The sequence below is a fragment of the Crinia signifera genome, chromosome 6 (genome assembly GCF_055691185.1).
Source record: "Crinia signifera chromosome 6, ASM5569118v1, whole genome shotgun sequence".
NCBI classification, from domain to species: Eukaryota; Metazoa; Chordata; class Amphibia; order Anura; family Myobatrachidae; genus Crinia; species Crinia signifera.
The window spans coordinates 181816117-181826860 of NC_139222.1; positions in this window are offsets into that span (position 1 = coordinate 181816117).

Genomic DNA, 10744 nt, shown 5'->3' on the forward strand with positions numbered 1-10744 from the left:
GTGATTAACTGTAACACTTGGACACAATTGTGAACCACTGTGGCACTTTGGAGACAACTGGGATCAACTGCGGAACTTGGAGACAACTGTGAATAACTGTAGTACTTGGGTACAACTGTGAAGCACTGTGGCACTTTGTAGACAACTGTGATCAACTGCGGAACTTGGAGACAACTGTGAATAACTGTAGTACTTGGATACATGTGAACGACTGTGGCACTTTGGAGACAACTGTGATTAACTGTGGTACTTGGACACAACTGTGAATAACTGTAGCATTTGGGTACAACTGTGAAGCACTGTGGCACTTTGAAGACAACTGTGATCAACTGCAGAACTTGGGGGGTTATTCTAGTCCATTCTTTCAGACAAAATCCTTCTTAGATGGACAAAACCATGTGCACTGCGGGTGGGGCAGATGTAACTTGTGCAGAGAGAATTAGATTTGGGTGGGGTTTTTCTTCAAAGTGAGATCTATATTGAAGTGTAAAATCATGCAGTCAGTATTTTCCCTGCACAGAAACAAAATAACTCACCCAAATCTAATTCTCTCTGCACATGTTACATCTGCCCCCCTGCAGTGCACATGGTTTTGTCCATCTAAGAAGGATTTTGTCAGAAAGAATGAACTAGAATAAACCCCTTGGACACAACTGTGAATAAATAGTACTTGGATACAACTGTGAATGACTGTGACACTTTGGAGACAACTGTGATCAACTGCGGAACTTGGACACAACTGTGAATAACTGTGACACTTGGACACAACTGTGAACGACTGTGACACTTTGGTGACAACTGTGATTAACTGCAGCATTTGGACACAACTGTGAATATCTGCGGCACTTAGATACAACTGTGAACAATTGTAGTACTTTTGAGACATCTGTGAATAACTGCAGTACTTGGATAGAACTGTGAACAACTGTAGTACTTTGGAGACAACTGTGAATAACTGCGGCACTTATATACAACTGTGAACAACTGTAGTACTTTGGAGACAACTGTGAATAACTGCAGTACTTGGATACAACTGTGAACAACTGTGGTACTTTGGAGACAACTGTGAATAACTGCAGTACTTGGATACAACTGCAAATATCTGCGGTACTTGGATACAACTGTGTACACTTGTAGTACTTTGGAGACAACTGTGAATAACTGCGGTACTAGGATACAACTGTGAACATTTGCGGCACTTCGATACAACTATGAACAACTGTGGTACATTGAACATGACTGAGAGTCACTGTGGAACCTTGCCACTGAACCACGCTTCAGGAAGTAGACTGGAGCACTAGCTGTCAACACTGGACATTGGCAGTCAACACTGGAATTTGGCTAACTGTCAAAATCAGGATACCTTCCAGCACAGACTCAGCAGCCATGTGGCAAGCTGTGAGCAGAGGCAGCACCGCAAGGCTCAAGTGACAACGACTAGGACAGGCGTAGCGAGGGTTAACTCAGGAGCTCAGGACTGTAGCACTGACACAGGTAAGAGGTAACAGGACCAGAGGCTGAAAACTTGATCCCTCTGGAAGTGGATTAAACCATAGCACAGGGACTCAGGGAGATAGTCAGATCTGGTCTCCAACATGACGCCCCCCTGCAAAGAGGACACCTGCAGGATCCAGAGTACAACAGCTCCCAGCCTCCAGCAACCAGCACCAATACCCACACGGGCCTCAGCAAGATGGAGATCATCGCCGCACCAAAGATCCCTCTGGCCACCCTATTCGGAGATGGCGCCTCCTTAACCTGAGCCTGCAACGCTGCCTGCCGCCACGCACACCCCACTGGATGCTCCCTGCTGGGGAGGTAAGCCCCAATGTGTGACACACTTAAGTACTGTCTAGTCTGCACATCATCTGCTTTTTAAATTTTTTAGGTACTGTACTGTACTGGGACAGATTGGGAACTAAAAGTGGCCCTGAAAGAATGTGTAGGAGTGGCCTTACGAGTAGGAGTGGCCTTACATGGACAGCACCAAATCAAATGGAGGTGGAACCAACACAAAATAAGTGGGAATAATACATCACTACACCTGTGTGAAAGCCGTTGACAGTCTAGTGGTCTCCATACCTTTCAGCTGCTGTGACAAACCACTACACATCTGAAATAATAGCTCACCCACCACTGAGACCAGACCCCACACCTCCATCAAGCATAATAAACAAATCATTGCCATAATCCACCGAATAAGTCCTCAGCACCCATTTATATCCCTTTAACAGTTGGGTGACTGACCTTAGATAAATATTTGCATCGTCGGGCACTCTGCTCTGTGAACCAGCAAAGTGTTGTGTGACAGTAAGGGAGCTGGCAACTATTTCGGGCAGGGCCACATTTAAAAAAAAAAAAAGTCACTCACTAACAAGTAACCTCACAGGTGCATTGGCCTACCATGAATCTTCCCTGACGGGTCTATGACCAATCCACCGCTGTGTACTCCCATGTCCAGAATTGTGATATCTGGCTATTTCCTGGTCTTATGATAGTCTTGCTTTTTTCCTTAATATGTTAACCTCAAACCAAATAAGATTCTAAAGTTGTGCACGTGATTTGTGTAGTAGAAGGTATTTCTGATTGTCAAGCAACAAAAAGGGAAAATGTGATAGTTTAGAATTCATAAAATGGTTGTTAGAAGGCATCTTATTCTGATTGCCTCACTCCCATTTATGCACATGTGCATATAATGCCTACCATTAGCACAGACAGCCTCACCTGACAGCTGCAGCCAAAATTATTATTTTGAACGGGAGTACCCCCTTCATTAAAACTCCCCAACCTTGGCAAGAGAGAGCAACTACCCTCTTCATCATAACACCCTTCCTAGCTAATGAGAACCCCACAAAATTAGGTGGAGTGAAAGTACCACCTTCCTCACTACAAATCAAACAAACCCACCATAAAAGTCAACACACGTCCAAAAATAGGAACAGTGCACACCGAAGGCATGCGTCAAAAATTTACACCACAATACCTACTACGCCTCATGACACACAATGTAAAGCCGACACATTATTACACACATCCTAATGCCTACTACACATAATGCCACAAACTGTAATGTACACATTGGCCCTTATTCAGATCTGATTGCAGTACAAATTTGTTCTCAAAATAGGCAAAACCATGTGCACTGTAGGTGGGGCAGATGTTAGTTAGATTTGTGTTATTTTGTTTCTGTGCAGGGTATAAACTGGCTGCATTATTTTTACACTGCAATTTTTTTTTTTCAGTTTCCACACAACTCACCCAAATGTAACTCTCTCTGCACAAGTTACATCTTCCCCACCTGCAGTGCACATGGTTTTGCCAATTTTGAGAACAAATTTGTACTGCGATCAGATCTGAATAAGGGCCATTATGCCACACATTGTAATGCCTACCACACATTGGGCCTTATTCAGATCTGAGCTCAGTACAAATGTGTTTGGAAAATGTGTAAAACCATGTGCACTGCAGGTGAAGCAGATGTAACCTGTGCAAAGAGAGACAAATTTGGGTGGGGTGTGCTGAAACTGAAATCTAAATTGCAGTGTAAAAATAATTCAGCCAGTATTTACCCTGCACAGAAACCAAATAACTCACGCAAATCTAACTCTTTCTATACATTTTACATCTGCTCCACCTGCAGTGTACATGGTTTTGCCCATTTTCCGAACAAATTTGTACTGAGTTTAGATCTGAATAAGGCCCATTATGCTACACATTGCAATGCCTAATACACATTATGTCACAAATGTAATGCCTAATACATATTATGCCACACATTGTAATGCCTACTACACATTATGCCACACATCGTAATGCCTACTATACATTATACTACATGCCATAATGCCCATTACACCACACACCATAATGCATATTATACATGAAACCATACACCATAATGCCCATTAGGAATTATGCCACACATCTTATTGTCCATAACACATTATACCATATGCCATAATGGCCATAAAATAGTATACCAAACACCATAATGCCCATTACACTTTATACCAAACACCATAATACCTTTTAAATATTATACCACATGCCATAATGTCCATTACATATTATACCACCCACCGTAATGCCTATTACATATTATGCTACATAGGTGCCACTTACCTACATGCTCAATGGTAGACGTTTCTTGCTCAATGACAAGGGTTACATGATCGTTGCCCTGGGGATTACATATTTATTGCTCTGGTAGATTACATACTTGTTACCCGGGGGTTAAATGGTTGTTGTCATGGGTATTAGATGCTTTTTTGCCCTGGGGGATTACATGCTCATTGCCCTGGTAGATTACATGCTCATTGCCCAGGGGTTAAATGCTCATTGCCATTGGGTATTATATGCTTTTTGCCCAGAGGAGATTACATGCTTGTTGCCTACAGGCAGTTTACATGCTTGCTGCCTGGAGAGTTAAATGCTCATTGCATGCCCAGCAGAAAGTGCACAGCATTGCAGCCTCCTCCAGTCTCCCACCCCAGTGCTGACTCAAGTCACAAAAGGTGGCCGTGAGCTGTGTGTCCCATCCACAGCTGCCGCAGCCGCAGACCTTTCCTCCTCTCCTGCCCACATCATAGAGGAATACACACTGACTCACACTCCCGGCCTGGCGCTGTTCTGGTGAGGGAGACTGGTAGCAGCTTCTGAAAAACAGGAGAGAGGGGTACAAAAAAATATATAGATCAAAAGTGATAGGGGGGGCACTGCCTGGGGGGCACTGCCTGGGTGCCCCCCCCCCCCCCCCCCACCACCACCACCACCACCACATCCACCATCTTGCTGTGATAAAATGACAGATTGACTTTACCCCCAAATATGTTACTTATATTGAACAAAGGGCATAATTGTGTCTACCCCCTCCCCTACCTGCACAGGGGCTCTGCACATGCCCAAATGCACACATGCCCATGCGCAGGTCCTTTCTGATCATACCTAAATTAGGCCCATAGAGCAATAGCTTGCATTTTATAGCTGCGTGGCTATTGCATGTTCTGTCAAGTTATTTTTAGATGTAGATGTCTATTTGACTGTTAAATAATTTTATTTAATTTTGTCACACATAGGGGGTAATTCTGGTTTATTCGCTCGGATGCAAATTCGCATCCTTGCGGGTCAACCTAACCCTGCCTTGCCCACCATTCGCAAGGCGCATTCCTTCACACTGGCTGTGAATGGATGTTTTACATGAACATCCATTCGCAGAGTGCAGGGGAACACCCACATCATTCAACGGTCGGCCACCATGAAAACGGCCAGCGTTGTCATAGGAACGCCTATGAAACGCTGGGCATCCACATATGCCCCACCCCCCTCTCCACCCCCCGCCCGCCCGCTGTCCTGGATGCGTGCACCCAGCAATTAGACTATTCGCTGTGGGTGCACGCACCCTGTGTATGCACATGCGCAGAAATGCGCAGTGACATAACATCTGTCCACACGCGAATGAACGGCCACAGCGAATGGACCTGAACAAGGTCCACACTGTATTGGTCCTTTAAAAATATCTTGTTTGGATTAAGCTCAATCTCATTTTATCACTGTGCCTTTTTGCTAATAGATCATTAATCATACTGAATGTCCCAATTCACCCTTCACTCCAACTGAAAATGTTACACTTCACAAAAGATCTTGCACCCCACAGACATTAAAGCAATGACATACTAGTAACAAGTACATTTCAATCATATGATTCAAGACTTAGAATCGGGCAGTGCTGCCAAGTACACTGGATTTATTGTCTGATGTCCGAGTACCCTGTGATGAGACATTCTTGTTTTCATTTGGGTAGTGAGTTTATTTTTCGCCTGAGTTCACAGTTGGCCTCTTTGTCCTCATTTAGAATAGCTGCAGGGAGGATTTTCATTTTGAGTATTTATTCCTTCCAAATGTACTTTTCTCTGCTTCAATTTAAAATACTGAGAGACTACAGGTAACTGCAAATTATGGATACAGGTGAATGGAATTCCTCTAGGTAAGAAATCTAGCTTTGGAAATTGTAATTGGAAAAACAAGTTACTGTAATAGTTATATGACTTTTCTGTTGCTAGGCAATGCTGCTCCCTCCACTGACCAGCTCTCAGGACTTTGCTCACATACGCGCACTGAGAAACTTTTGTTGTGCAACAGTTATGTTTGGCTCAGTCCATAGGCAGGGCAGCCATCAGGGGGGGACTGCGGGGACTCCTGACACAGGCCCAGACAGAAAGGGGACCCGAGACTGGAATCTAAATGTATAATTGTCAAAAACAAAGTACTGTATACATTTCTCTTGAAGCAATGTAGATGTTAAATAGTGTGGCCAGTGCTGCCGACACCGGAGGTCTCACCAGGCATGCCAGGTGTTTGAGAAAGGGAACGGAAGCTCTGATTATTTTGTCAGTCCCGGACCCAAATTTCTAATGACAGCCCTGACCATATGCTATAGGTAATGAGTTTGATAGACAAAGGAAACAAATATAGGAAAAGAGAAGGGATACTTGGAAGACAAAATATGGTTAAAGGAGACATAGAGGAACATATTAATGATAGATGAATACCATTACATATTTAGGGGGGATGCTCTAACATCTAACATCTGCACCCCCTTACCGCTGCACATCGCTGGCTACTGCTAACATAATTATCGCATATGCTCTAAAATATGCGATAATTATGGAAAAAGACAGCTCTTGCGATGCGCGGCAGGTCCCGACGGCATCCCGCTCCCTCCCTTACCCGGCTAATTTTGCTGCTGCTGCAGGGGGGCAGGCTCTCCTCCTCCCTGCACCCGGAAGTTGATTTTCAGTGCAGGGAGGAGGTCACAGGTCCGGACACAGGTGAGGGGGCATCAACGCGAGTCAGCGGTGGATGGTGCGGGGCGGCATGGGTCACGTTAAGAAGCCTGTAGGCTGTGCCGGTTTTGCTGCATATTAAAATGCGGTGAAAACCCAGATAACAGGGTTTTTACCGCATTTCTGTTATAGAGAATCTCCCCCTATATGTTGAAAACCATCTAAAATTACTTTTGCAGTCTTTTAAGCTTCTGGGGTATAGATGGGAGCTTGGACAGGCCCATGTGATGTTGTGACAACATGAGGAAGTTGTGCAATGCTACTCTGAGAACAGTTGGGATGGCCAGGATATCTTTATGGGGCGCCTTATGAGTTGCTGGGCCCTAGGAGGGTGCCTAGGTTGGCTTTTAGAAAATCCTCCTTTGTGTTGGACATCTTAAATATTAACTCACATAAGTAGCATTCACCAGATCCAACTGTTGCAGGAGCATTAAAACCGATTACTGACTAATGCTGCTGCATACACACCAATACAACTGTATACCAATCAGTAGATATCGTATAAGTGTACACAGTCCCTGTCAAACACACCTTAACAAGCAACTAATTGGGCAGTGGTTTAAGTATGGTTCCGCAGACCCCGCTGGGGCTTGGGGGAGCCAGCGTCATCAGGGTTTGAAGGGAGCGCAGAGAGTAAAAGTTGCCTGTGCTGCTTCTGATCTCTGGTTGATTCTCAGGCAGGCGCTGGCAGGCAGCAGGGAGCATCTCCTCTCAGGCTGATCTTGCACGGTTACAGCCTGAGAGGAGAGAAGCTTAACTGCGCTGAGTGGGGAGAAGCACAACGCAACCATAACGCTGCGCAGGAGAGCTGCCTCCTATATTTATAATGAGGCCTTGGTCTGGCTGTAGGGGGAGCTGAAGAGCGCAACTCCCCTCACACATTTCCTAGCTGCACTGGCCAGGCCGGATGAAGCGGTGACTTCCCTGTGAGTGACAGACGCTGCAGGTATGTCAAATTTTGAAGGGGCTGCCAGCAAAACATGTGGGTTTGTATATTTAATAAATTGGCTGGCCGGGCAAGCACTCCAGAGCTTTTTAGTATTATTATTATTATGTCAAAACAGGTTTATGGCTCAGCAGTGTATATACTATGTGTATGTGTCAGCATTGTGTATGTAAACTCTTTGTGTGTGTGTGTTGGCAAAGTGCATGTACAATGTGTGTTTGTGTCAGCAGTGTGTATGTGTACTATATGTGTGTCTCCAGTGTATATGTATACTACAGTATGTGTGAGAACATTGTGTGTGTATGTATACTATATGTGTGTTTGCAGTGTGTATGTATACTATGTGGGTTTGTGTCAGCTCTCTATGGCCCTTATTCTGATTGATGCGTACTTTTCCGCATACTTTCGGATAGCGTCTTTACGGCGTCTGCGCATGCGTGGAGAACGCAACGCGCATGTGCCACGCATTGACTCCGTACCTGTTCGGCCAAATCCCGTACAAAACTGTGCACCGCAATCAGTCTGGAAATATGGGCGTATTATGGGCGTCATGCGGAATGACACATGGGCGTAGTTTAAAAGTGGGCAAAACTGGGAGGAAACATGGGCGGACACGGGGGAGTACACTTATGTTGGGGGGCGTGCATTCGGATAGCACTCCGAATGCACGCGAACAAAACCGATAGAAATGTGCGGTGTCCATAAGTCAAGTATTGCTTTGCGGAAACCACTCGGTCTTGCGGTAGGCGAACGGAACGCCTAATGACTACAAGCATTAACACCTGAACCCAATACAATCGACTCCTTTACTCATTACTCACTAATAGGACGCTTGTCAGTGCTTTAATTGAAACCATTGCTGCTTCAAGGAACCTTTACTAAACACACACATATGCTGTACTTGTCCCACACTTTTAAACTGCTAAGAATGGACATCACTGAATATTAATACTATCAATACACATGTGTATTCTACATGTACTAATTAAACCACACAATTTTGGTAAAATAAAGAAATTTATTTAAATACATTTCACAGACAATGACACTGTGAAGCAATAAAAAAATAAAAAAAAAATAATACCAAAAACCATGGCAGGAATGTACCAAAATAAATTATAATACAAAATAAATATAATTGCACACATTCATAGCCACAGCAGAATCATTTGGAACACAAAGGGACTTAGCAACATCACTTCAAGTACAGCTGACAGTAATGGCAGGCAAAAGAGGGCAACAGGGGAACCAAAAATGACATATGAAGCAAGGGCTCATCTGGTTACCCTCAGCACGTGATTGGACACAAGAAGCTGACACACACAGCACAATGAAAGAGTTGGGATCACATAACGGTGGAGATTAATGCAGCCACAAGTTCATTTGCGAGCACGTTTGTCCTTGGTAGGCTCCTTGGCCTGTGCAGCAGCTCTTCGGCCACGGCCAGATGCTGGGGCAGGTGGAGCAGATGCTGGTGAGGGGGTGGATGGTCTACCCCTCCTGCCAGCAGGGAGTGTTGCTGGTGGTAATGCACCAGAAACGGATGACATTAGGACCCTATTGCTGTTAACTAGCTCCACCATAAGCTCATTATGGTGGAGGAGGAGATCATTTTGACGCGTGGCTTGCTCGGCCAGCACCTGAACCCTTGCAGCCATGGCCTGATGCGCCTCAGCCATGGCCTGCATGCTCCCAGCGATGGACTGCTGGGTGCTGACCAAGCTCGCCATGACCTCCTCGGTCCTACGCATCCGTTCTGATGCCAACTCTCCCTGCTGGTTAATGTCCCCAAGCATCTGGGCCAAGCTGGCATAATCGGCTTGGACCGATGCCTGCTGCTGCACACGCCTACCACTGGGGCCAGGTGGCACGGACTCCTCCACCTCCTGAGAAGACTCTTCACCAAGCAGTGGGGTGTCTGTTGAAAATGATAAACACAATTAGGAAACATTCTAAGATAATTACTTGCACAAGCTTATGGCATGACAAATATTTACCTTCCAGAAAAGACGCAAACACTTCAGCTGGGGCCTCGCTATCCATCGTGCTCACCCCCCTGACCTCCTCAACTGCTACACAGCACTCGGCCATCAACTCCAGGGGGGTGAACTCTAGCCCTGATGGCATGGGCCCGGCCCCAGATCTCTGGCTGTGTTCCCACCGCTTGGTCATCTTCCTCTTCAGGTTGGTTTTGAAGTCGTGCCACCTGCAATGTAAGTTGACATATTAATACAAGTCACTCCAGATGTTTGCTGTTGCAGCCATTGCTCTGTGCTACATATTACGACATGTGCTTAATGTCAAAAAGATAAGATTACATTCAACTATGATATCAACCGTTACAATACACATTCACACTCACCCTACTCTAACTCTCAACGAAATAACATGGCAATAATGTCTGTGTATCGTACCAACCTCACCAGCCATTTGCCAAATCCATCTAAGCATGAATTCAAACATTACTTGTCTATTACTGGGCACATGTATCACAAAAAAACTTGCCTCTTCTTGACGTGCTCCGTCTCACGAACTTGTGGCGCCACTTCATTAATCTCTGCCGTTATGTCTTCCCAAATCTTCCATCTGCGTGTGTGTGTCAGCCTCTCCGGTGGACACTCAATCCAATCACGTGCTCGCGGAACCAGGATGGCAAGCTCCTGTGCTTCATATGCCTTATTTCCGGAACTTGGTTCCTCTGTTGGCCTCTTTTTCCCCTTGCCACGTCCATGCCCACGCCCACTGGCACGTGTCGCTGTACTTGAAGTGCTGGCCATGGTAGTATCTTGTGAAGTCCCCGGTTGTGTTCCAAATGATTCTGCTGAGGCTGCATATGAGGCAGCTGCAGGTTGCCCTGCTGTAGAAGGGCCAGGTGCAGGTTGCCCTGCTGGAGAAGGGCCAGCAGCCTCATCATTTCCCACTGGCTGCCTGTGCAGTGGCACATAGGAGGTGCTGG